The sequence below is a fragment of the Mustela nivalis genome, assembly GCF_964662115.1.
Source record: "Mustela nivalis genome assembly, chromosome: 3".
Lineage (NCBI taxonomy): Eukaryota > Metazoa > Chordata > Mammalia > Carnivora > Mustelidae > Mustela > Mustela nivalis.
In genome coordinates, this window is record NC_139022.1 from 135,815,692 (window position 1) to 135,841,921 (window position 26,230).

Here is a 26,230-nt window from a genome sequence, read left to right on the forward strand (position 1 = left end):
AGTCCTTGATACAGGCAGAATGACATTCCTCTAGGAACTCAACTCTCTCGATGTTAATACTTGGCTAAGAGCAAAACTCCCAGGATCCAGTAAGTCTTCTTTAACATATCAAAATTGCTTTGGAAATTTCCTTTACCTTTAACCCCCAAGATATATGTTGGCAAACATCCCGGAAGCCTATGACCCACCGATACACATCTGAAGGGTCTCATGACTAAGGTTTTATTAAACAGTCATAAATGACCAGCTGGCCCCCTCAAGGTCCTGGAAACCCTGCTTCCAGAATTGTTCACAGACTTACCCTATTCCTAACCCCCTCCCAACTTAAAATATATAATCAGCCTCTCCTCGTGACCCCAATGCAGCTCTTTCTGCCCACGGGTCCTGTTCCCATGCTTTACCTTTTGGTGCCAAAGATGTCTCAGGAATTCCTTCTTGGCCATTGTCTCTGGACCACAACGCCTTTCCTACATCACTATCTCAGTCCAATGCATCAGTTAGCCTCTGGAGTAAGCCCAAGAATTGAGGCAGGGTAAGTGTGTGAAAGCACTGACAATTTAGCATTAAAATTGGAATTGTTTTTCTAGCATTCACTTTGCTCAGTAAATAGATCACACTACCCTGTAGTTGATTAAACTGTGACTAATCCGCATAGAGCAGAGTGACAAATTGGTTTCTATTCCTTCTGAGCAACCAGAAAAAGGGGCTGATGCCATAGCAGAAAAGATTCAGTTATTCATTCATTCCCTTATTCATTGAACACAAATTGTGGGCCAGGCCCTGCTCCAAGCACTAAAGGTTCAAAGATGACTAACAAGCGTTTAAACGCCCCATAGGCAAGTATGCAAAACCTTGATAGAACACTAGACGTGTTTTATTGGGAACGCACAGGCTGCCATGAGAGCACAGAAGAGGGATGGTAATCCTGCTGAGGGGTATGTAGGAGAGGTCACAGAGAAGGGGATATTTGGGTGGATCCTGAAGGATGTGTAGGAGTTTGCTAAGAAAATGAAGGGACACGGAAAAGAATTTCAGAACATGACTGCATTTGAAGATAGGGTCTTTAAGGAGGTAATTCAGTTAGAATGAGGTCTTTGGGGTATGCCCTAATCCAGTCTGACTGGTGCCCTTATACAAAGAAGTTTGGACACAGAGAGACATCAGGAATGCACTTACAGAGGAAAGACCACGTGCAGACACAGCAAGAAGGTGGCCCTCTACAGGCCAAGGAGAGAGGCATCAGAAGAAGCGAAGCCTACAGACAACTGATCTTGGACTTCTAGCTTCCAGAAAATCATTTTCTATGTTCAAACTACTGAATCCATGGTATTTGGTTATGACAGCCCTAACAATTTAATACAGACGCCAAACCCTACTGAAAGCAGTTAAGAGCCAGTGACAGTCAAAACAAACTAAAAGAAAGGGAAGAGGAGGGGTTGGGAAACGGAGGATGAAAACAGGGCAGGAAAGAGGAGGAGGAGTTTGAATGTGGCAAAAACAGAGATACTCAAGCCAGAAAAGTTCAGTAAGCCTTCAGTTTTCTACTGTCATTACCCAGTGTGTAGATATACTTTAAAATTTTATTTTTAGCAATGCGATGTGTGCATATGGCTACAAAATTAAGTAATTCAGAGAACTGATCATAAAAAGCAACCATCCCTTCCCTACCATGTCCTGTTCCCCCAGACTAACATTGTTTAACTATTTCTCTTGTTAGCTTTGGCTAAAACAGAGGCTTGTCATGTGCTAAGCCCTGTGCTAAACCTTTTCTGTACACTGTTTCCATGAGTGCTCACCGCAAGCCCATGAGGTAGCCACCATTATTATGCCCACTGTACAGATGGGGAAACTAAGGCATGGAGAAAATAAGTGACCTGTCCAAGGTCCTACACAGCTGGTAAGTGATAGAAATGGGATTTCAACTCAGGTCTGGATTCCAGACACCTAAATTCTCTTAATCACCATACTCCAGTGGTTCCTGTCAAAGACTTATAACCTGTATTCCTTGATTTATCAACTCTGGACATTATCCATTGACTTCTTAGTATGACTGATGAGGATTTAGCTCACTTAATCCTCCTGCCTTCTGCCTTCCAATTTTAGATAGATACTCTGCAATATTTAGTTCTGTTGTGGGTACCTTTGGGGTTTTAAATAATACACACCTCAATTCCTTGCTTGTACTCTACAAACATTTGTTAATTGATTGTGAGGGATCACGTGTGAGTGGGTGATGGCAAGGCCAACCCAAGTGGCTCTTCTTATCCATCCCCAGGCTCGGTAACACCCAGCTCTCTGACGGGCACCCAGCAGCTGCTTGATAGATATCTGGGTAATTAATCAATGCAGAGAAACTTAACAGCACCAACGGTGGGAGATGACCAAGAAATCTCAGCCAGGCGAAGGGCATGGTAATCACAGCCCGCAATGTCAGACTGACTTCTTCGGAGACACAGCCTCCTGCTGAGGAGGGAACAAGGAGCTATAAAATGGAAATTGAAGGAGAATCGCTTCAGAGCAGCTGTCAGGAAGCACTTACCCCAGCGGAGACAGCAGATGACCTGGCTGCAAGGTTGTCTGGGCTCGCACACCTGGGCCTGTCCTGTCAACCAAAGGGAGGCCACCAGGGAACCTCACACAGGCCCTTGGCCTTCTTCCCATCGTGGGAAATGGGGTGGGGGGTCTTCTGCCAACAGCAATTCCACATTTCCTGAATGAATGAAGAAGTGAATGAATGAGTCTTAATTCAATCCCTTGAATCAAATGGGTCACATATGTGAGCTTCTACCCCCTCAAAACCCAGCATCTTTGCACCTAAAGAGAATGAAGCTTTCAGACCCTGACCGCCCCAGTCCAGACTCATGATTCACCTTCTGAAATGCAGTGACTGGCATTTCAGATGACTCACACAGACTCCTGGGGGACACCCCCTCAACACACACACACACACACACACACACACACACACACACACACACATTCTTCTTTCCCTTCACTCTTGTCCTCCCCCATCAATCTGTCAGCAGGCTGGGTCTCTTTACCTCCTACTCAGTGGTTCTCAGCTCTGGCTTCGGCTGACTGACCCGGGAAGCTTTTTAAACATACAGATGCTTGAGTTTCTGATTCAGGGGCTCCGATGGGGGCATGGGTATGTTTCAAGATTCTCCCCAGTGACTCTGATGTGTGGCCCACTCTCTAACTTGATCTCAAAGCTGTCTCCTTCCCTATAGCCACCTGCCCTACTCCAGCTCTGTCCACACCCTCTTCTCCCCTGGGGACAGCAGTCTCCTCACTGGTCTTTTGGGGTTCCAGGCCTGGGTTCTCCAATCCATACTCTGTGAGGCAGCCTGCCAGAGAGGTCTTTCTAGAACGGAAACCTCTAGAATGTCACTCTTCTGCTTAAGATGTCCTCCTACATCTCACTGCCTACAGGACTAACCCCAAACTCCTGGAAAGCCTCACAGACCCATTTATTTCTCCAGACAACTCACTCACACTCTGCCCTAACATGTGAGCCATGCTAAGGGCCTCAATGAGCTGGTCCATGTTCTCTCCTTCTAAGTCTGTGCACAATGGTTCTCCTTATCCAGCATTAAAGAAAAATCTATCCGGACACTTGTTAAACTGGCAAGGAAAACTATTCAGGACTGATGTAATAGGAGTTTTGCAGTACAGGAGAGAGATAGGGCTCAACTTCCAGTCCAACAAAGATAGCTGGGGATTTATAGGCAATGAGCACAGGGAGGGAGTCAACGGATGGAAAATCACTAAGAGGAAGTGTCCAGGTTAGGGGGATTTTGCTACACTGACTTAACAGGGTTCTTGCTAAAGTCCAGGGGTTAGACAGCAAGAGTAAGAGACGAGGAATTTGTTCAGGTGTCAAGGGTGATCAGATCTTCTGGGTGAGGGTATGACCTGAAAGGATTCTTAGCTAATACTGGGCTGGGCAGACCAAAGGCGGGATGAGCACTACGATCAAGGCCCAATTGAGAAGACGGCTCAGAGGAGCCCTGGTAAAGGCTGGTCAAGGAGAGAGTCTGTCCCCAGGAACAGCTGACTGTTCTCTGCTCTGTATCGGGCAATGCAGGTTATTCCAGGTTCTGGAGGAGGAGGTGCTGCCTCCAGGGGGGCCTTGCCCGATACCCCTCCACTGCCTGCTGACCCTCCTCTGTCCCATGTTAGCGTTTGTCACCGCCCCGTGCTGTGATCTGTTTACTTGCCTGCTCCTGGGCTCTGCTGTGAGCAATTTGAGGACAGACACTCGATCTTGAACCCCCAGTGCCTAACGCAGTGCTTGGTTCTCAGTAAGTATTTGTTAAATGAATGCATACTGAGGCACCCAGCTCTCACAGAATCGCTACTCTGCTCGGAAACCGTCAATGACTCTGCATCGTCCACATCAGTGGTTCGTGGACTTGGGTAAGCATCTGAATCAGCTGGAGGTCTTGTTAAACACTGGGGGCTCGGCTCCCCTCCAGAGTTTCTGGTTCCTGAGGTTGGACGGGGGCCTAAGAACAGGTGAAACTGACACAGCTGGTCCAGATGGCGCTTTGATCACCACTGACACGTAGGATGGCCGCTGATGTCATCGCCCGGTGAGACGCATCATACTATTTTAAAAATCCAAAGATAATAAGATTTAATAGGCAACTTCCAGGTAAGGTGTGAAGCAGTTATGATCTCATGATCTAGGTGACCTCCTTCCCTGCCTGGAGTACAAGATTCTCTTTCTCTCTCCCTGTCTCCCTCATTTGCAGCCTGGAGCTATAAGCAAGACTTCATTGCCTGGCCCCATGCTTCATTTGCTGTGGGAGAGGCTGCCTCCCGGGCACCGCCGCCAGGCCCCGTGCCAGGCTGAGAGCAGGGACTACAGGCCCCCGCAGTGACTGAGTGGCATACTAATGTACATGGCCCAAGGAGCTGCAGTGCCCCCAGCCCCTGACCACCTTCGTCCCCATGCTCAGCAGCTGCTGCAGTGCACAGGGAGGGCGAAGCCAGCGGAACAGAGGCCCTGTCTGCAGCAGGCAGGGCACGGCAGAGCTCCCCCAAATGAATCTGCCTGGCCCGAGGGGACCCAGGCACAGCTGTTTACAGGGCACATGGATGGGACTGGGATGTGACAGCTGTGGTGTTCGCACATGATGGGAGGCTTTTGGGGCATGAGACAGAGTCCTGGGTGGAGAGGGGGCTGCGCCAGGAGATGGGGCCAGGGGACAGCTCTCTCCTTATGGCCACGTTCCAGGAAGCAAGGAGCTCCTTCACATTTCAAATTTGAACTTGGCCTGCCAGGCCCAAACAAAAGAATATTTGTCAAGATAGTAAGACAGAACATGGGATTTTTATGTTTGTTTTTGCCTGTTTGTTTGTTTTTTACAGTTTGTTACCTCAATGTGTAACTTCTAACTCCTCAGACATGTGCGATACTCTTGCTCAGGCCCTACAAATGCTTGGCATGTGGCTTGCCTGCAGGAATGACCGGGTGGGCTCCCTGAGGGGCTGCGCTCTTCCCCGGGGCCAGAATCATCACCCGGAAGCCGAAGCCACCGGAAGCTCTGCCTCTCTGGGGACTGGCCAGGGCCCCTCCAAAGGGCCAGAAGGGCTCTCTCTCTCGCTGGGTGGTCAGCGTGAAGTGTGGCCCACAGTTAAACGACAGCAACTTCATCTGCTCACTGAGAGAAAGGAAGAGGCCGGGGTCTCGGGAGGCTTAGATCTGGGGTTCCCATCAAGCTACTGGATGGTGGTCAGGAGTGTGAAGTCAAACCTTACACTGCCACTTTCTGCATATATTTCTGGGGGCAAGCCACCCCTCTGAACCTCAGTTTCCTTGTTTGTTAAGTGGGGATCGGTGTCATGGCTGCACACAGAGGGGTGATGTCAAAGCCTCTGGACTAGGTTTGCACAGGTGGGTACCCGTAAGTGCTGGCTGTCATTTGGGATTTCCTGGCTAGTTCTTCCCTGTCTAGTGGGCCTTCCTGCCCAAGCAGCCCCCAGCTTTGGCAGTGTTTGACAAGTTGGGGGAGGCTGTCTTCCAGGTTCCCTGCTTTCCCTTGGGACATTCTTTGCTCACGGGCTCCCTTCCGACTCATTTCAGGGACCCACAACTCTTATGTTGCAGAGAAGGCACCCTTACCAATGCAGAGTCCAAGGCCCCACCTCAGATATTCTGGGTTGCCAGGTTGGGGTTGGGCCCAGGTATCTACATTTAAATGAGCTCCCCAGAGGATTCTCATAGATGAAGCAGCTCTTGGAGAAACACTGTGGTTGAGAAAGTGGACTGAAAGTCTGATCCAAGACCCGCAGCTAGAGGCAGATTCCTGTTCCATCTGAAGCACTAGCTGCCCAAGAGAGGAATAAGCTGCCTTGAGAAGTAGTGAGTCCCCCATCAATGGTGGTATGCGAGCAAATGCCAGATACATACCTGGCAGAGACAGGACAAAACTCCAGCCATAGCTCAGGATTTGCAGTTCTCAGCCAGGACAATCTCTGTGGTACCATCTTCTTTTGCTCTGCCCTTCATCTTGGGAAATGCTGTCAGCCTTCCAACACCATCACCATACTCCCTTTCCCAGGGACCTCTTGGTTTGAGTCTCGTGCTTGAGCAAGGAACAAATGCTTTCCTGTCCTAGGACAGAAGTCTGGTGATGAAGAAGGTCATTCTAGGCTGCCCCATTCAATTGTGCTACCAGAGGAAAACCCCATCTCAGCCCTTGGGGAAAAGAAGCCCCTTCTTGGGCCTTCTGTGCCCCCCCACTTCTCCTCCATCACCACACAGAATTTATAGAAGGACTTGGAAGCAAAGGAGGCTGTGGAGTCAATTTGAGACTGTGCTCAAGAGAGGACTCGAAGCTGCGGCGCCTTGTAGTAACTGTGCCTAACACCGCGTGTAATCACCGCCATGTGTCTCTGTCAAGAACTCCAGTAACGAACGCTCCAGTGCAGTCCCTGGGAGCTCCCTTGTCAGGACCCTCCAAGCAGAAGACAAATGGACAAGTTAGGGCAGTGATAAATTCTGCTGCCCTTCTGTTGTCAGCTGTCCCCTGCAGCGAGTCAGCTCAGCAGGGGGCAAAGGGTAGGGCACACCTGGCAGCCAAGTTCTGGGGGACTTGGGTATGTGGTTGCTCCCCAAGTACGGGCTCTCAAAGTGGGGCCTGGCCAACAGTTTGTTTTGAGGGGATGAGCTGACATGCCGTTTGCTAAGGATGTGAGAAAGGAGTTAGGGAAGACAGTAGGTTTTATATCTGCTTATTCTGCCACCAATCCACAATGAAAGCCCCATATCCCAGCCTTGTCTGCCCCTAGACTTGCTCCCCCAGATGGCTGAACCTGGGTAGGTGTCCCCTCATCTGTCTTCTAACAGCCAGCAGAAGACCCCCCATCTCAGGGCGAGCTCCACAGCTGTACTTGGAAACTCAACTCCTCTGAGCCCAAGCTGACCATTTCCTCCTTGGCCTGGACACCCCACCCCCTGCAAGGGCACTGCATCTGTCTCCAGGCCCCTGCTGTCTCTATACCTTGAATAGCAGTTTTAGAAATGGTGGCCTTCCCCTATTGATCACCTAGTATGTGCTGGGGGTATCATGTGCATAACCTCAAATGTTCATAAACACAAAATTATTAGCTCCATTTTGCAGATGGCAAAAGTGAGGCACAGGATAGTTAAGTGACTTGCCCGGGTCTGGGTGACTTGAAATTCTGTACTATTTGGGTTGAAAGGGACAAATAGAGTGGATAATAATAGCAGTGGATCAGAACTCCTGAATATGAATCAGAGTTCTGGCTCTTCCTTGTTATCTGGATGAGTTTAACCCCTCTATGCCTTAGTTTTTCTCTGTGTGAAATGGAGATAATCATAATTATTATCATACCTTCTTCTTTGTATTTGTGGTAGGCAGATAATGGTCCCCCAAAGATGTTGACATGGAGACATTATTCTCGATTGTCCAGGTGGGCTCAATACAATCATAAGGGTCCTTGTAGGAGGAAGGCAGGACTGTCAGAGAGAGTGCGAGAAGACTCTCTAGAGAGAGAGAGAGAGAGATTTAAAGATGGTAAGGTACTGGTTTTGAACATGGAAGGGTCCACGAGCCAAGGAATGCAGGCAGTCTCTAGAAACTGGGAAAGACAAGGAAACAAGTTCTCTCCTAAAGCCTCCAGAAGGAAGACAGCCCTGCTGACACCTTGATTTTAGTTCAGGGAAGCCTGTTTCCAACATCCAGAACTGTACTGTGCATTTTATTTTCTTTTAATTTTTAAATTTTTAAAAATATTTTTTATCTGAGAGAAAGAGAGAGAGTGAGCATGAGCTCATGGGGAGAGGAGCAGAGGGAGAGAATCTTCAAGCAGACTCCCCATTGAGCACAGAGCCCAACGTGGGGCTCGATCTCACAACCCATGAGATCATGACCTGAGCCAAAACCGAGAGTTAGAAGCTTGACGGACTGAGCCACCCATGTGCCCCTAGATTGTGTGTGTGTGTGTGTGTGTGTTTTAAGATTTTATTTATTTATTTATTTATTTATTAAGATTTTATTTAATTATTTGACAGATAGAGATCACAAGTAGGCAGAGAGGCAGGTAGAGAGAAGGGGGGGGGGAAGCAGGCTCCCTGCTGAGCAGAGAGCTCGATGCGGGGCTGGATCTCAGGACCCTGAGATCATGACTTGAGCCGGAGGCAGAGGCTTTAACCCACTGAGCCACCCAGGCGCCCAAAGATTTTATTTATTTATTTGACAGACACAGATCACAAGTAGTCAGAGAAGCAGGCAGAGAGAGAGGGGAAAGCAGGCACCCTGCTGAGCAGACAGCCCCCATGCGGAGCTCGATTCCAGGACCCTGAAATCATGAGCCAAAGGCAGAGGCTTTAACCCACTGAGCCAGGCATCCCTAGATTGTGTGTTTTAAACCACCAAATTTGTAGTAGTTTGTTACCACAGCAACAGGAAACTAATACAGGGTTGTGACTTAAAAAAAATCAGTTAAAAAAAAATTCGGTAAAACAGTGGGCACATGGAGTTGGTTATACAAAAGTTTACTACGAATGCTGCCTCCTGGTTTTACCACAAGGTACTTAATATCTTAGATATCTCTGTTTTCCAAACATAATTTGTTATAACACTTGGCACATAGTAGATGCTTTTAATATTTAGTGGATGAATGATAATTTCTTCACTAAAAAAGGGGGGAGGAGAGGCAACCCTGGAAATGGTGGTTAAAACTAGAGGTGTGCATGCAGAATAAAAGAGTTGATTTCATTTTCTTCTACTTAAGGCATTGGTGGCTCTGGTTAAGACCCTAATGGTTTCTCCTCTGTATAGAGTGACATATTAAATAATTAACAGTCTTTACCAAGGACCTTACTAGGTATGCCTTAATACAGAAAAGAGTGCAGTCAAGGTTTACTTTCTATAGAAGTTCTCTGTCTCCAGTCCAGTGCTTTGTGATGGATGTTTGTTGGAATTCTTGGTTATAGGTGGTAGCAGTCCAAGTCAAATGTATCTGAGAGATACATATGAAACTGACAAACTGTAGCTATAGGTCTAACTTCAGGTACTGCTGGATCCAGGCATTTGAATGATGTCATCAGGATTTGCTCTCACCACCTCTTAGGTTTGCTTTCCTCTTGTTGATTTCATTTTAAGGCAGGCTCTGCCCATGTGGTAGACCCGAGGAAATCTAGACTTGCCTGTTACCAGCACAGCAATCTCTGGGAAAAGAGCATCTCTTTCTCAACAAGTGTAGCAAAAGTCTTGGGCTGGACTCTGATTGGTCCATCTTGAATCAGACGCCCATTCCTGAACCAATCACTGAGGAACAGCCACCTCACGGTTGGACTTGGGTCATGGGCTGAACATGGAAGCGAGACAATCTCAGTAGAGCCCAATGGACTGAGAATAGGGGAGGAATGGTCCCCAACAATGGAAATGCAGGAAGTGTTACCAGAGAGAGGGAGTTGGTGCTGGGCAGGCATAAGCTACAGATTTTTCTTTCCCCAGATCACCTAGAGAGCAAGATTTAGAAATACTACTATAATTCAGCCTCTCGAATCACCCAAAAGTCTGGTTCTTTAGTCAGATTGGCTGAAGTGTGGGGGCTGGATCTGCAAGTAAAACTCTCAAGCCTCATGGGATTTCCTGGAAAAATAATGAGGCGTATGAGGGTGGAGGGCTGGCAGAAATAGACACTTCCTGTTCATAGGAGAAACTCAGACTCTCGGAATTGGAAGGCCACCAAGTCTGACTTCTCCATTCCCTTTACAACATCCTCTCCAGGTGGCTGGCAGCCTCTGCGTGTATGCTGCCAGGGACAGGAAACACACTCCTTTTCTGAGACAGTCATTTTTTGATACTTCTGACCATTAAAAATAAATATCCTTATTTTGAGTCCAAATCTGTCTTCCTGTAGCTTCCACCTCCTTGTCCTGGGAATCACAGAGAATAAGTTAAACTCCTTTGGAATGGCCCAGAATAAAAGTGCACAGAGACTGAGAGTCAGAAGATTATGGTTCTGATGTAGGTACTCTACTAGGAGGGCAAGGAAAATGAGATGAAACGCAAACACGAATGTGAAAGTGCTTTGTATGTCACAGACCATCACCATCACCACTGTCATCGCCATCATCATCATCATTTAGGCACTTAAATGTCAGACATTGTTTGAAATTATTATCTAAATTTTTTCTTTCTTTTTTTCTTCCTTGCTTCTTTCTTCTTTTTCTCTTTCTTCTTTCTTTCAAGAGAGCATGAGCGCATGCACAAGTGGGGATGGAGAGGGGTAGAGAGAGAGGCAGAGAGAGAATCTTAGGCAGGTTCCATGATCAGCGCAGAGCCCGGCGTGGGACTTGATCTCACGATGCTGAGATCATGACCTGAGCTGACATCACAGTCAGATGTTTAACCAACTGAGCCACTGAGGTTCCTGCCTAAATTTATTCTTATCATAAGCATTTGAGATAAATTCTATTATTATTCCCATTACACAGATGAGAAAACTGATGGCACTAGAGCTTAAGTCACATGGCTAATTTAAGTGGCAGAGCTGGGACTGGAACCCATCTGGCTTAATTCCCACATGTGTGTTCTTATCCTACATAGCACCTATAAAAAGGATACAGCAGTGGGCATTGCTTTGATTGGTTCAGCCTAATGGTCCTTGATTTGGTGGGGACATTTGGTTCTTCAGACTTTTCTTTTTTTTTTTTTTTTTTTTAAAGATTTTATTTATTTATTTGACAGAGAGAAATCACAAGTAGATGGAGAGGCAGGCAGAGAGAGAGAGGGAAGCAGGCTCCCTGCCGAGCAGAGAGCCCGATGTGGGACTCGATCCCAAGACCCTGAGATCATGACCTGAGCTGAAGGCAGCAGCTTAACCCACTGAGCCACCCAGGCGCCCCTCTTCAGACTTTTCTAAGGTTGCTGAGTGGTTCTTGGCTTCCCTGATCTCTTTGTAGGACAGGGAGAGCAACTGAAGGTGCCAGAATCAGCCAGGAGTTGGCCCTCCAGCCAAGGGCAAGTTTCCTGCAGATGATTTTTTCCCAAACAAGTCCTTCCCTCTTCCCTGGTCCAGAGATTAAATAACCCACAGGCAGCTCTCCAGACAGAGAGAAAAATGAAAGAGAAGGCAGTGCGTATTACAAGAACATAAAAAGGACCAGGCTCTGTTTACTCAGATTGGGAAACAGATTCCAGGAACAATGTGTCTGCTTCAGTGTAATTATCTTGAAAGTGGTCGGCATTTTACTCAGCTCTAAAACTCATAAAGAGGCTTCAAAGAGATGGATACTCTGGGGACTGTTTTATCAAAAGGGACTTAAGAGGTAAGGTTTCTAGATCAAACTCAGCCCTTAATTGAATCAGCAAAACTGGAAAAAAGAATTAAAAAGGGAGTTTTATGAAACAGCAGGAAAACATTTTGGATATGCAGATTGAAAAGAAACGGTAGCAACTGACCCAGATACCCAGCAGAATATCTCTGCACGGCCGGCTGGTGTTAGTGAGAGTGGAAAGAAAGGAAGTTATTGCGATCATAAACCCCTAGCTCGGAAGAAACACGAAGCGTCCATCTGTTCTCTTTTTCACTTATTTCACTCACATTTAAGTCAACTTATCCATTCATTTATTTTTCAGTAAATAACAATTCTGCACCTACTGTGTGGCAGGGAGTGTTAAGGGCTGGAGATGCAATGGAGAACACACAGGGTCCTTCCTTCAAGGAGCTGACCATCCCCAAATATGTCCCAAGGCAGGAAGCTCAAGCCCCTGCAAACTCTGCTGAGCGGTATGTGTCTATTTCCCTAGCCTCCTCCCGCCCCCACCCCCCTAGTCTCCATACTGCCATTTGTTCTGGGGAATCTCATGGGGCTTGATAGTTTGGGTAACAGTAAGTCTTCACATTCCAGTGTATTTGACTTTAGAACTGGATTACTTTAGGGTTCAGGAGGCTGGGTTCTCGTTCTGTTTCTGCATCCTGTTCTGTATGTGATTTTTGGAAAGAAAATTCTTTTCATACGGGACGGGAAGAAAATTGAGCCTCCAGGAAGGCTTTTCCCATCCTGCTCCCCCAATCCCTATGTTCTGTTTAAATTTTGGCTCTCCCACTCACAGACTCTGTGCCCGTGAGCAAGATGTCTAATCACACTGTTACTCAGCTTTTTTGTATGTAAAGTAGGATTGTAGAAGTTTTTGTTAAGAAAAATGTATGTGAAATGCTTGCAATTGTCCCCCTCATTTAATAAACACTCAATAGACTTTAACTATTATTATTATTATTATCATTATTATTAATTAGAGCATTGATTAATAGTATTGATCACCGTTTGTTATTATATATTTAAGTGGCTATTAGATTTATGTCTGCCTTCCCTGTTAGACTGTAAACTCCCTAAGGACCGTTTTATCTCCTGCTGTATTTCCAATGTCACCCCAGCGACTGGCATACAGTAAAAGCTCAATAAATACTTGTTTAATGAGTTAATGAATGAATGAATTTCTCCCCAAATCCATCTCAGCTTGCAGAATAAAAAAGAATCGGAGCTACTGGCAGAGCGTCTGTTCCCAGAGGTTTTCTCAAAGACGCTCCGACAGCTGTTTGTGCTAGAAGCCACCATAAAAAGCATTTTTAAAACAGAGAGGGAGAAAAGAGTGATAAAAAGGAGCTCTATGGCCCAGCGGGGATCCTGGACCTCTGGCTGCAGTGAGACTCAGGGGAAGGAAGGGGAGAAGCCCGGGAAGGAAGATTTGGGCCTGCAGAAAGGAAGACAGAGGCGTAATTTTAATCAGAGGCAGAGAGATAGTCTGAGAGAAAGACACTCACTGAGGTAGAGACCGTCCTGGAGAAAGGCGCTCTGTGGTTGACAGTGACAAAGGCAGAGTGGGAGAAGGAAAGGAGGGAAGACAAGTGTTTGAACTGGCAACTAATTCCCCAAATCCTTGAGGGTTTTTGAGAGCTAGAGAGTCATGCAGGCTTCAGCCTTGGCTGGTTGATTTATGACCAGTGAGAGTTGAACCACACTGGAGCTAAGCACATTAGGCAGCTGTGTGGCTTGGAGCTTCTCGAAGCCAAGCCTGGACTTCCCCAGAGAGCAGGATGGTGAGCAGATCAAAGGGTAGAGAGGCTGTCTACCCTAATGGGATGTGAACTCCCAGTCAAGGAAATACGGTATGGCGGACTTAGAATGCTTTTGTCTTCTCTCTCACTTCTAATCGGGAGCCACACAAGAAGTTTTGATTCAAGAGAGGGATCCTTCCTCCCTCCCACACCCCCTACCCCCCACCCCCGCTTCTTTCCCCACCTTCCCTTCTTCTCTCTCTCCCACCCCCTCCTCCACATTCCCTCCCTCCCTGCCTTTCCTCCCTTTCTTCTCCCTTCCTTCCTTCCTGATTCATTGAGCATTCAGAACGCACTAGACCACCAGGATGAAGTGAGACATGTTTCTCAACTTTTAAAGAGTGGTATAGCCTAAAGAAAAGAAAAGCAGGGAATGGAATGATAGGTAGAGTATGGTACCATTCATACATATTCAATGTTTAATTTTTATTTGTTCATCATACATGTACTTAACACATACTTATAGGTATAAATACAAAACGGATTAGGCAGAAATAATCTAAATTTATGACCAGGGTGCTGGGGGATGAGGTGGGAAGGAAATGAAATCTAGAATGGCAAGCCAAGGGGGTTTCGTCTCTAGATGAGCAACATGTTGCTTATTTTAGTTTTAATAGATTGAAAACGTTTGACAAATGGTTTTTGAATGGTCATTTTTTGGATGGTGGATATTTGGCTATTGGGTAGATGTTGTCTTTTTAAAATTTCCCAGAAATAAGAGAAAAGCTCAGGAAATTGAAAAAGTGATCGTAATTCAGTGAGACAAGTCCCTTTGATGCCTCTCTTTTTCCACATTAGCCCAGGAGATGGGAGCAGCAGGGATTCTAGGAGACATCCTCTCCCCCCTCCCCCAACCCCACCCGGTCCATCTATCCTGCAGTCCATATTTGCAGGAATGAATTCCCCAGGATTGAATCAAATAAGCTACTGCATGCTAAGTACAATAAAATAATCCCCTTTCCACAAAATACATGCACCTTCCAGGGTGTTCCAAGAGTCTAGAACATGGTAGTTCAGGCAGGGTGGGTGCAGCACTTAGGAGACAAAGTGAGCAGAATCCTTTGGGTATCTGTGGGAAAGAGGCACTGGCCATTGATGGTCTCTCTCTTCGAAGAAACCCTAATTTGTGAGTTAGAGCCCAGGCTTCAGAGCCAGACAGATCCAGGTTAGGGGCCCCTTGCAAGCTGTGTGACCTCAAGGGAATTATTAAGTCTCTGAGCTTGAGTTCCCTCATGTGTAACACAGAGGAGATAGTGCTGCCCAAAGCAGTTGTGATATTTAAATGACTTCATAGAAGTGAGGTGTCTAGCAAGCCCGGCATGGTACCTGGATTCTTTGTGCATATTAATCTTTTCTTTCCATAGGGTGGGATTTCTTTAGTGCGATACCTAAAATACGGCTACAAGAGCCAACTTCGTAAATGGCCGCAGTTGCCAGGACTTCCTATGTCTTAAAATCTTTCCTCACGGAGAAAACAGCATTGTAAGTGGAAAAGATGATGGACACCCTGAGCCTAAAGGAGTCCTGGGCCCGGGAGGAGAGCAACAAAGCTGGAAGGGACCTTGCTGAATCCCAGGCCGCCAGTCCCCCCAAACTCACCTCCCATCTCCTGGGAAAGTGGTCAGTCACGCAGAGTCTCGAGTCTCAGTTCAGAATGGCTGAGATTGGGACCAAGGGTCTCTTTTTCTGAGAAAGCTCCCCACAAAATGCAAATTAAAACAAAGCCATGCCATTTTTAATTCCAACAGATGGCAAAACAAAGCTTGATGATGTGAAATGTCCGGGAGGGCGCGAGGAAGCGTGTGTTTTCAACCACTGCTGGTGGGTGCAGCCCACTTTGGAGAGCACTTAAAATTGTGTGGGTTCCCAGGGGTGGAGGAAGCACAGAGCAGGCCAACCGAGTGCCCATCCCAATGGCACTTCCAGTGACCGTGAAGATATTCTCTGAGCCTGAATTTCTTCCCCTGTCAACTGGAGCTACTATGACTTGCAAAGAGGCTATGAACTTGAAAGCTGAACTTTAAACTGCTCTGCAGGGGCAAGAGGAGTATATCTGAAATATGTATGAATGAACCTGCATATGTTGTGTGATACAGCTTGTCTGTGTACGTAGATATGAATGTGTGTGTGTATAGGAGGTGGACGTGTAGGGTGTGTGTGTTTATATACATATGTGTTATGACTGATTGTGTGTTAGTTAATGTGTGTGGGGGGCAGGTAGGACAGATGGAGGGAAGAAGGGAGGGAGGGGTGAAGGAAGGAAGGAAAGAGGGAAGGATAAGGAACTAATAAGAAAGGAAAGGCTGGAGGGAGGAAAGTGAGAAAGAGGGAAATGAGACAGCACTGGCTCAGATCTGGCTGTTCTTTCCAGAAGCCCCTGCCAGCCCCAGGAATGCAGACAGGAGTTGGTTCAGAAACTTCAGGGACTCTCTCCAGAGGCAGTCCATCTGCTGGCCTCTCTGTCCCAGAATCCCCTCTCGGCACATGGGGACATTTTCCAGGAGGCTGGGACCAAGGACAGGTGTGCTCAGAGTGGCCAGGTGTGTTTTATTGGCTGTTCCATGGGTAAGGGACTGCTCAGTCTCTGGGTGCTCTCCCTCTTCTGTACCTGAGCCCCTGAGCCACCCTCAGAGCCAGGCCCACCTCCACTTGCTCCCTCACAATTTCCACAGCAGCTGCCTCTTGCCACCTGTTTTCCTCCAGGCCCCCCTGCACACTGCCAGGCCTGTGTTCATGAGCTGTAGGGCACCCATCGCCTCTGTCTGGAAGGTTGTATGTGGCTCCAGGCATGGCTGGCCCCTCTGACTATTCAAACTGGGCTCAGATATCCCCTCCCCAGAGAAGTCTCTTCTGGTCCTCCAATCCACAGCAACACTGTTCTCCTCCCCATGTTATTCCATTAACATTTTTACTTCGCTTTCAGTTGTGAAAAATAACACACACTCAGCAAAGCACATAGAACAGGTTTGCAGCCAGGTGGGGGAGGATAAACCAAACAGCCACGTAGCCCCCACTCCACATTAAGAAATAAAATATTGGCTGCACCCCAGAAAGCGGCTCTCCTCTGTTCCTAAATGGTTCTCCCCAGTGCACCCCTCCCTTCGTCCTCAAGGCAAATTTGACCTTCAGTAATCATGTCTGTGTAGATTCATAAGCGAGGGTCACTCTGCCCTCACCTCACCTTGTTAACTTCTGCCAAACCCGGGACCCTGCAAGCCCCTTTTATCTTCTAGAGCTAGCTTCCTCCTGGATGCTGCCTACAGCCCTGTGGGGAGAGCCCAGAAGAGGGAGAAATGACTCTCTTTGTCCTGTTCGCTTTCTGGACCTGGCAGCTTCACGACAACAAAGCACTGTACCTCAGGAGCAGCAGTAGATCCCGACTCAGTTTTCCGGGCGCTCACAGAAACAGTCTCATGGTGGCTCTTGAGAGACATCGGTGCCTGCCAGCGGCCAGCCAACCCCCCCCCCCCCCCCCCCCGCAGAGGAGTCAGTCCAGCTCTAAGACACGAAGCTTCCACTCAGTCCTGCCTCCTTTCTCCATTGGCCCAGAGGCTTCTTCCCACAGTTCCCAACTCTGTGGACTACTTTTGCCCTTTCAGTTTTTGACTATGGACGATGCTTGACCTTCTCTCTGTTAAAATACATTGTGTGATGACATCTCTCTCATGAGTGGACCGAGTGACACAATTTCTTTGCATTAAAAGAAAGTACTTTTCCTACCTAAGGATGCATCCCTAAACACTAAAATGCATTTTGTCTAATACTAAACTTTGGCTACATGGGATGGTTCCGTGCCCCTCATGGTTGGCGCATATCTTCATTCCACACGGGATGTGCTGCAACCTACCAGCTTCCATGGCTGTGTAATACTCCATCGTATGAACATACCACAGCTTGCTTATCCACTCTTCTCTTGAGAGACGTTGGATTGTCTCTACACTTCTGGCTCTTATAAATAATAAATACTACAATAAACATGCTTGTTTAGATTTATTGGTGCAACTGCATACAAATTCCTATTGCACATATATTTGGGACAGAAACTGCCAGAACCTGCATTTTCTGGTGAATAATGAAGGTGGAAAGTTTTTCTTATGTTCCTTAGTCATTCTGATAATCTTTCTTGTGTGTGTGAGATTCCCATTCAAGCCTCAGGTCTTCTTTTCTATTGAGTTGTCTTTTTTTTTTTAATTGATTTGTAACAGCTCTTTATATATTCAGATTATGACCCATTGGTCAGTTACTGTTTTTGAAGATATATTATCCTTTTATGCAGAGCTTGGTTTTTCACTTCCTTAAAGATATGATTATAATAAATAGAGATTCTAAATTTTAGTGTAGTCAAATTTGTACCTTTTTACCCCATTTATGATTAGTGCTTTTTGAATGCTATTTTTTAAAAAAATTCTCCTTCACAGGAAAACATATCTGTTATCTTTTCAAAGCTCCATTGTTTTGTTTTTCAGATTCATGTCTATAATCCATCGGTTACTGATTTTTATGTATAAGTGATTTATCAACAGATTCTCATGAATTCTTTCTCTGTATAATCAGATCAAGTATAAATTATGATAATTTTATTTTTTGCTGTCCAGTCCTTATGCTTTAAATTTTTTTGTTACCTTACCACCCTGGCCAAAATGTTCACTATAATGTTGAATAGAAGTGGGGATAGCATGCATCCTTGACACATTCCACATCTCCAAGAAAAGCTCTTAGCTTTTCAATATCACGTAGGATGTTTGCACTAAGATGTTTTTCAAGATACTTTTATTTAAATAAATTCCATTTTTAGTACTGGTTTTCTAAAAGTTTTATATTATGACTAGATATTAAATTTTATTATATGCATTTTATGAACCTATTGAGATTATCATTTGATTTTTCTCCTTTTTTATAATTAACATAGTGAATTGTATTGACTATTTAAAAAACATTTAAAAAACACAACCTTGCCTGTAGGAACAAACCTAATTTGGTTGGTAAGTATATCCTAATTATGTATTGCTAGAATCATTTCCCTAATATTTTAATGAGTGTTTTTGCATTTATTTTCATGAATGAGATTGGTCTGTAATTCTCTTTTCTTATATTATTCTTGTCCATGTTTGGTATCAAAATTTTATATCATAAAATGAATTGAAAAGCATTTTGTTTCAAAAAATTAGTTGAGAAGTATTTCCTTTCCTTTTTTTCCATTTCCTAGAAGTACTGGTATAATACATATAATAGCATTTCCCTATGCAGCCATCTATGCCTAAAATCTTCTTTGAGAGACAGTTTTATTTTATTTTATTTTTTTAAAAATTTTATTTATTTATTTGACTGAGAGAGATCTCAAGTAGGCAGAGAGACAGGCAGAGAGAGAGGAGGAAGCAGGCTCCCCGCCAAGCAGAGAGCTCAATGCGGGGCTCGATCCCAGGACCCTGAGATCATGACCTGAGCTAAAGGCAGAGGCTTAACTCACTGAGCCACCCAGGGACCCCTGAGAGACAGTTTTAAATATGAATTATAAGTAGTCCTATTCAGATTTTTTATTTCTTCTTGTGTCTATTTTAATAATTTGTGCTTTGCCAGAAATGTGCTCATTTTACCTAATTTATTTCAAATTTACTGGTGTAAAATAGTTTATAGTATTTATACTATTTTATTATGTTTTAAATTCAGTAGAGTATGTAGTGACAGCCCTCTTTTTGTTGGCTATCTGTTTCTACTTTCTCTTATTTTGATCAGACTTTCCAGCTCTTTATCAGTGTTATTAGTCTCTTCATAGGACAAACTTCTGGCTTTATTGATCCTGCCTATTACATGGCTGTTTTCTTATTTTATTAATTTCTGTTCTTAATTTAATTTTTAAAACTTTATTTTGAAAAAAAAATTTATTTTGGATTTAGTCTGTTGGGGGTTTTTTTTATTGTTTTGAGATGAATAATTAATTTTCAGCCTTTCCTATTTTCTAACATGTGTAGTTAAAGCTATATATTTCTAAATACATTTTAACTGTATCTCAATGTTCTAAACATGTCATTTTAATTAAAAATTGCAGACGAAATATATCCTAATTTACATTGTTACTACTTTTTGTTTCTATAGAATATTTAACAATGTATTTGTTATTTTCAAAATATAGGGAGATTCCTAGTTATACATTTATTATTGATTTACAGCTTAATTGCCATTTAAAAAAATTTATTTATTTATTTGACAGATCACAAGCAGGCAGAGAGGCAGGGAGAGAGAGAGGAGGAAGCAGACTCCCTGCTGATCAGAGAGCCCGATGCTCAATCCCAGGACCCTGGGATCAGGGCCCGAGCCGAAGGCAGAGGCTTTAACCCATTGAGCCACCCAGGTGCTCCTTAATTGCCATTTTCACCAAAGAATATGCTCTATATAATTTCTTACCTTCAAGCCTCGCTGAGACTTGCCTTATAGCCCAAATATGGCCTATTTTTGTAATTGTGTGCTTGAAAAGAGGCCTGTTCTGTAGTTTTGAATTTTACCTCTAGGTAGATATTGCTAATTGTCTTGTTAAGTCTTTTGTATGCATGCTTTTTTGGTCTGCTTTTTAAAAAATCATTTACTGATAAAGTCTTCCACTATAATTATGGCTTGCCTAGTAAAAAAATGAATAAAACATATATATGCATCTTAAATATATATATTTAAGGCCATGTAATCAGGTACATACAAATTTAAATTTATTATCCATTTCTCTGATTGCTTTATCATTAAGAAAAGTGGCTCTTTATCACTATACTACTTTTTTAAAAAAGATTTTATTTTTAAACCATCTCCAGGGGCGCCTGGGTGGCTTAGTGGGTTAAGCCGCTGCCTTCGGCTCAGGTCATGATCTCAGGGTCCTGGGATCGAGTCCCGCATCGGGCTCTCTGCTCAGCAGGGAGCCTGCTTCCTCCTCTCTCTCTCTGCCTGCCTCTCTGCCTACTTGTGATCTCTCTCTGTCAAATAAATAAATAAAATCTTTAAAAAAAAAATAAATAAACCATCTCCACACCCACTCTGGGGCTCAAACCCACAACCCCAAGATCAAGAGCTTCACGTTCCAGTGATAGAGCCAGCTTGTGCCTTTACAGTAGTTTTCTGTCTTGGAGTCCACTTGCTATTAACATGGTAAGTTATGCCAGCTTCCTTTTGATTAGTATTTGCATGGTACATCTTTACTAGTATTTTTCTACCCCTTTACTCTCCGCCTTTTTGTATTCTTAAGTTTTGGACATGTCTTTTCTAAACCTTTGTTGCTGGTTTTTCAACCCAGGCTGATAATCTTTGTTTTAACTGGAGCATTTAGACTATTTATATCTGATGTCTGTATCAATATCTCTATCTTTTTAAAAAAAGATTTTATTATATTTATTTATTTGACAGAGAGCAATAGCAAGAGAGGGAACACAAGCAGCGGGAGTGGGAGAGGGAGAAGCAGGTTTCCTGCCGAGCAGGGAGCCTGATGCGGGGCTCAATCCCAGGACCTTGGGATCATGACCTGAGCCGAAGGCAGATGCTCAACGACTGAGCCACCCAGGTACCCTTCAATATCTATATCAAAATTTATGATATATTTATTCCTGACACTGCAAGAAGCTCGGGATGCTTTAACTCTTTTCAATTTACATGTTATTACTCTCCTGTATTTTATTTCTAAGTGTATTTTAAACACCGTAGGAATATCTCCGTTTTAAACAGCTGTATTAAGATATAATTCATAAACCATGTAATTTGCCCATTAAAGTGTACAATTCAATGGCTGTTACTACATTCAGGGATATGTACAACTATCACCACAGTCAATTTTAGAACATGTCCATCACTTAAAAAGACACTCCACACCCTGTAGTTGTTCCCCGTCTCTGTCCCGCATCTCCACCCCCAGCCCTAAAAATCCATTAATCTTCTTTCCATCTATAGATGTCCCTGTCGTGGACTTCCATATGCATGGAAGTCTCCCTTACCTTTGTAAAGTAATTAACCACTTAGATTTATTCACATATTTACCATGTTCTTCCTGTCTGACTTCTTTTCCTTTCTACGTGAAATATCTTCCTTCTGCCCAAGAAAACACCAGTTACTATTTCCTTTAGTGTAAGTCTGACACCAATAAGTTCTTTCAGACAAAATATAGTTTGTATGAAATGCCTTCATTTCATATTTATGTCTGAAGGATATTCTTGCTACATTTAGAATTTTACTGGAGGTGTTCTCTTTTGTTGGTTTAAAGATATTATCTCATTGTTTTTTGTCTTCCATTGTTTCTCTTGAGAAGTGAGCTGTTGGTCTAATTTCTGCTCCTTTGAAAGTAATGTGTCATTTAGGCTGCTGCTAGCTGGAGGGTCTGTTTGCTCTTGGTTTACCTTTATTTATACTGTAATATGGCAATTTTGAGTTTCTGCTCAGACACAGTGGGTCGTGGACATTAATTTTTGTCCTCTCAGCCCTGAGAGACTGTCAGAGGAGCACTTTTCAGACTCTAAGCTGACTCATTTGGATGAGCAGAGTCCTCCAGGACAAAATTCTGGACTCACATCTCTAATTCCTCCTGAGTTTTTGGTTCAGTGATTCTTCACTGCCCTCATTAGTTCTATGATACACTCAAGTCGATTTTTTAAAAATTGTCCATCTTTTCTTATTGTTCTCAGCTGGAGGGCTGGCGAGGTTGTCTGAATTACTTAGTTCAAAATTACCAACTTTATCATATCACCTCAGTTTACTTTTTCAGAGCTTTGCACTGCCATTTGGAAAGCTCTTGTTTAATCATTTGTCTCTATTCTAATTATCCTGCTAGGCTGTAAGCCCCATAAAAGCACAGTCCTCATCTTAGCTTCTACCCCCGACCAAGCAGAGATCAGACTTTTCTCTTCACTGCCATCTGATACCGCATTCTTCTCTCCTGCTTCGCTTTTTGCCCTCAAGGTCTTTTTCTCACTCTTGTACTTTCTTCATACCTTCTCACCACAGGGCTTTTGTACATTCTGTTACCTTTACTTGGAAAGTCCTTGCTTTCCTATTTTACCTAGTTAGCTCCTCAGTTCAAATATAAATTCTCAGGAATCCATCCTTAACTGCCTTTTCTTAGTCAATTTTCACTATCACATACTTTTATACTACTATATGCATACCATTCATGGCACTTTTTATAGTTTAAACATTACACACATTTGTGTAATAATTTCACTTGTACGCTCCATGAAAGAAGATACTTGTCTGGTTTTTTTCCACTATGGAGTCTCTAGCACTTAGAACAGTGTCTAGATCTCCATAAATATTTCCTGCATGATAAATGAATGTACCAATCCTTACACCTTGTATTATTCATATCTTATAGATGAGGACATTGGAGAATTGGGGAGTTTTAAGTTAGATATAGCCATACAGAGACCCGAGAGTGTCCTGACATGAAGCAAAGCTTTAACCCGAGGTCCAATTTCCTTGACTGTACAACAGGAATGAGCTATTCTCTTGACTGTCATGAGTATTAAGTGAGATCATGTGCACAAGGAGTCTAGCACACTGTACATGGTAAGTGATCATATCATGGGAACTCCTGTTACTTGTCCTGTTGTTGTGGGTTCTGCCCCACAGAAAACCTCCTTCAGCAGCAGCTGTCACAAGGAAGGAGCACATCACTTGGACCCATAGCCTCAGAGCACTGATGAATGGGTGGGTAGGGGCAATGATTGCTCTGAGCCATAATCAGATGCAGATGAGAATTAGGAAGAAGCAGAGTAAGAGGGAGAAGACAGGGCCAGAAGCTTTTTCTGCCCCAGGCTCCACCACACACTACCTACCCAGCCCCAGCCACAAAAGTTCTCTAAGAAAGTCCCTCCACGCTTTCCCTGAGACCCTCCAACATGCTTTCAGCAGGGTCCATGGAGTCCTTTAGTTAACTCTCAAGGCCTAGTCACAAGCAGTGTACTAGAACTTTATCAGAGTACCAGTCAGCTGGGTTCTTAGTAAGCAGAAGCCAGTGAGGTCTTGCCTTGTGATCCTGTCTAACTCTCTATTGGTGACTCCAGGTGACCTCGGAACATCTGATAACATCATAGAGCCACTCCTGAGTCTGCAGAGTACCTGTCAAAACCCTGTGGAGACTGGCCAGAGCAGCATGAGAAGTTTCTGCTGTCGTTCAGACCACAAAAAAGCCACAGTAAATACCCAGGCAGGACTGAACCTTATGGCAGTCTGCTTTGATTGACTAACATGAGCATACCTAAAAGCCAAGACTGTGTGGGAGACTCCAGGTGTGGGCTGTGACTAAAGGCCAGTGTCACCCAAAGGCAACCCATGGTGATCAGTGGCATCCTCTGTGTCTTTGAAATGATTTGGGATCAATAAATCCATGATTATTCCCTCACCTGGATCACTGCACTGCATTTACTGGGTAGAGGAAATTGTCTATTAATAATGACAACAGTTTATACTCAGCAAACAGTTATTTAGCCACATGTTGATTTCATTAAGCTAAATCACAGTTATCATTATAATAACAGTGTGTGCGTCCCACTTTTCCTCCTAAGAGTGAAAGGTTTGAGAGTACCATCCTTGCTTGATGGGCTGAGACTGACATTGAATTTTGAGCAATCAGCTTGTCCCTAGGAGAAAGAAAGGGAAAATAATTGGGCAAGTGTTGGATTCAAAGGACTTAAAGTCATTATACTGATTAATTAATTAAGTCATTTATTTGCCAAATACTTTTCAGCACCTCTGATGTGTCATGTACTGTAGTAGATGCCAAGAATGAAATAAGCCAGTTTATTTGTTATCTGTTGCCATGTAATAATATCACCACAAACTTAGCAGCTTATAACAAGACACAATTGTGATCTCAGAGTTTCTGTGGATCAGAATCCCAGGCACAGCTTGTCTGGGTCTTCTACAAGTTTGCAATCAAAGTGTCAGCCAGGGCTGGGTTCTCATCTGAAGGTTTGGTTGGGGAAAGACCCACTTCCCAGCCCAGTTGTTAGCAGGGCTCAGATACTTGCAAGCTAAGACTAAGAGCCTTAGTTCCCAGCTAGTTGTTGGCTGGAGGTCACCCTCAGTTCCTTGCCCTATGACCCTCCCCAAAACAGCCACTTGCTTCATCAAAGCCAGTAAGAGAAGGAGTTTCCTAGCACTATAGATATTAATTACAATTTTATGTCAATCAGAATTGACATCCCATCACCTTTGTCATATTGCCTGGATTAGAAGCAAGTCATGGTCCTTGCCACACTCAAGGTGGCAGGGGTGGGGAAGGGAACCACACATGGGTGTTGATATAGGAGATGGAGGTAATTGGGGCAATCTTCAAGTCTGTGCACTACTTTAAGTCTCTGCTGTGACTCAGTTTACAGGGAAGATAGCCAGAAAATAAAATTACCAACCAATATAATATAATAATCATTTGATTCAGGCTATGAAAAGTAAGAGCTCAAGTAAGCCTTCCTCTCTTAGTAAAATGAGGGGATATTTAAACTAGGACTTGAAGTATGAGAAGGAATTGCTCAGATCAGTTGTGGGGTAGGTGTGTGTGTGGAGGGCATGGGAGTGTGTGATGTACAGAGGGTTCCAAGTAGAGAAATTCCAAACTCATAAAGTGTTAGAGCAAAAGAGAGTCTTAGTGATTATCTAGTCTACTGGTTCTCACTCCTGCATGCAATTGAAATCACCTGAAGAATTTTATAAAACACTCGTCCCAGGATCACTCCAGGGCTCTGATGAATTGGTGTCAGGTAAGCCTAAGACACTGGGATTTTGAAAAGCTTCCTGAATGTTTTGAGTGTGTGGTGAAGGTTGAGACCACTGCTCTAATCCAGCCTTTTCAATGATATAGAACAGGAATTTGAAGTTCAGAGAAAGAATGAATTTAGTCAACATTACACAGCTACCAGCTGGCACAGCCAAGGTGATTAGTGGAAAGGGCACTGAGCTGGGAGGTAGGAGACCTGGGTCCCTTCTCCTGACAGATCTCTTTCCATGCCTCTCTCTAGTCCTCAGTTTCCCCTCTTTCGTGAGCCAGATGATCTCCAGAGCCCCTTCAAATGCCGATGATGCTGATTCTATCTGGTTAAGCATCAGCCCATATCAGGGGCTGGTTAGGGACCACATCCAGCTGTTTCCACTCTGATCTATGTGTTTGGAAGCCTGGAGTCAGTGACGTTGGGGGCCATGGCCAAGGCCCTTCTCTGAGTGAGGATGCCTGATGGACAGGATGTTCCCAAACAAGCCCTTTTGCTGGAGACAATTTTGATTAGTGAAGCATGTGAGAAGTTCACCCAGCAGGAAGCTGCTCTGGCTGGGTTTAATCTATGGTATGTTTATTAGAATTAGGGTTTTAATTAAATTTGGCATTTCCAAAGACTACTGTTGAGGGAGCACTGCTTTAATGAAAAGCACATCATGTTGGCATAGGGGACCCTCCCAGGGGGTCATGCAGGTGTCTGTGGAATTCAGGTGGAAGCAGCGAGTTCTCTCCTCCTCTGCTACCTTACTCACTGTCTGCTGGTATTGGTGGCCCCATCCATGTTGAGTCATTGGTGATGGGGGCAACAGAGTGCTGGTCTGGCCTTCTAGGGACCAGACCTGCCCCTTCAGCTCTGGAATGAGTGTGTTAACCCACTGGGGCTTAGTTTCCTCATGT

General features: G+C 44.5%; 1 long non-coding RNA gene across 2 annotated transcripts in view; it reads right to left on the bottom strand.

The window, feature by feature from the left end:
• Positions 1–26,230, bottom strand: part of LOC309861031 — a 34,780-nt gene that overhangs the window by 6,070 nt on the left and 2,480 nt on the right. The window contains exons 1-3 of one of the 2 annotated variants that reach the window (XR_014309743.1): positions 9,400–9,693; positions 7,866–8,017; positions 6,419–6,622 (exon numbers count right to left, since the gene is read on the bottom strand). This is a non-coding gene — a long non-coding RNA (uncharacterized lncRNA). Of the gene's footprint in view, positions 1–6,418; positions 6,623–7,865; positions 8,018–9,399; positions 9,694–26,230 lie in introns of those variants that run through there. The other variant, XR_014309742.1, reaches the window with a different exon arrangement.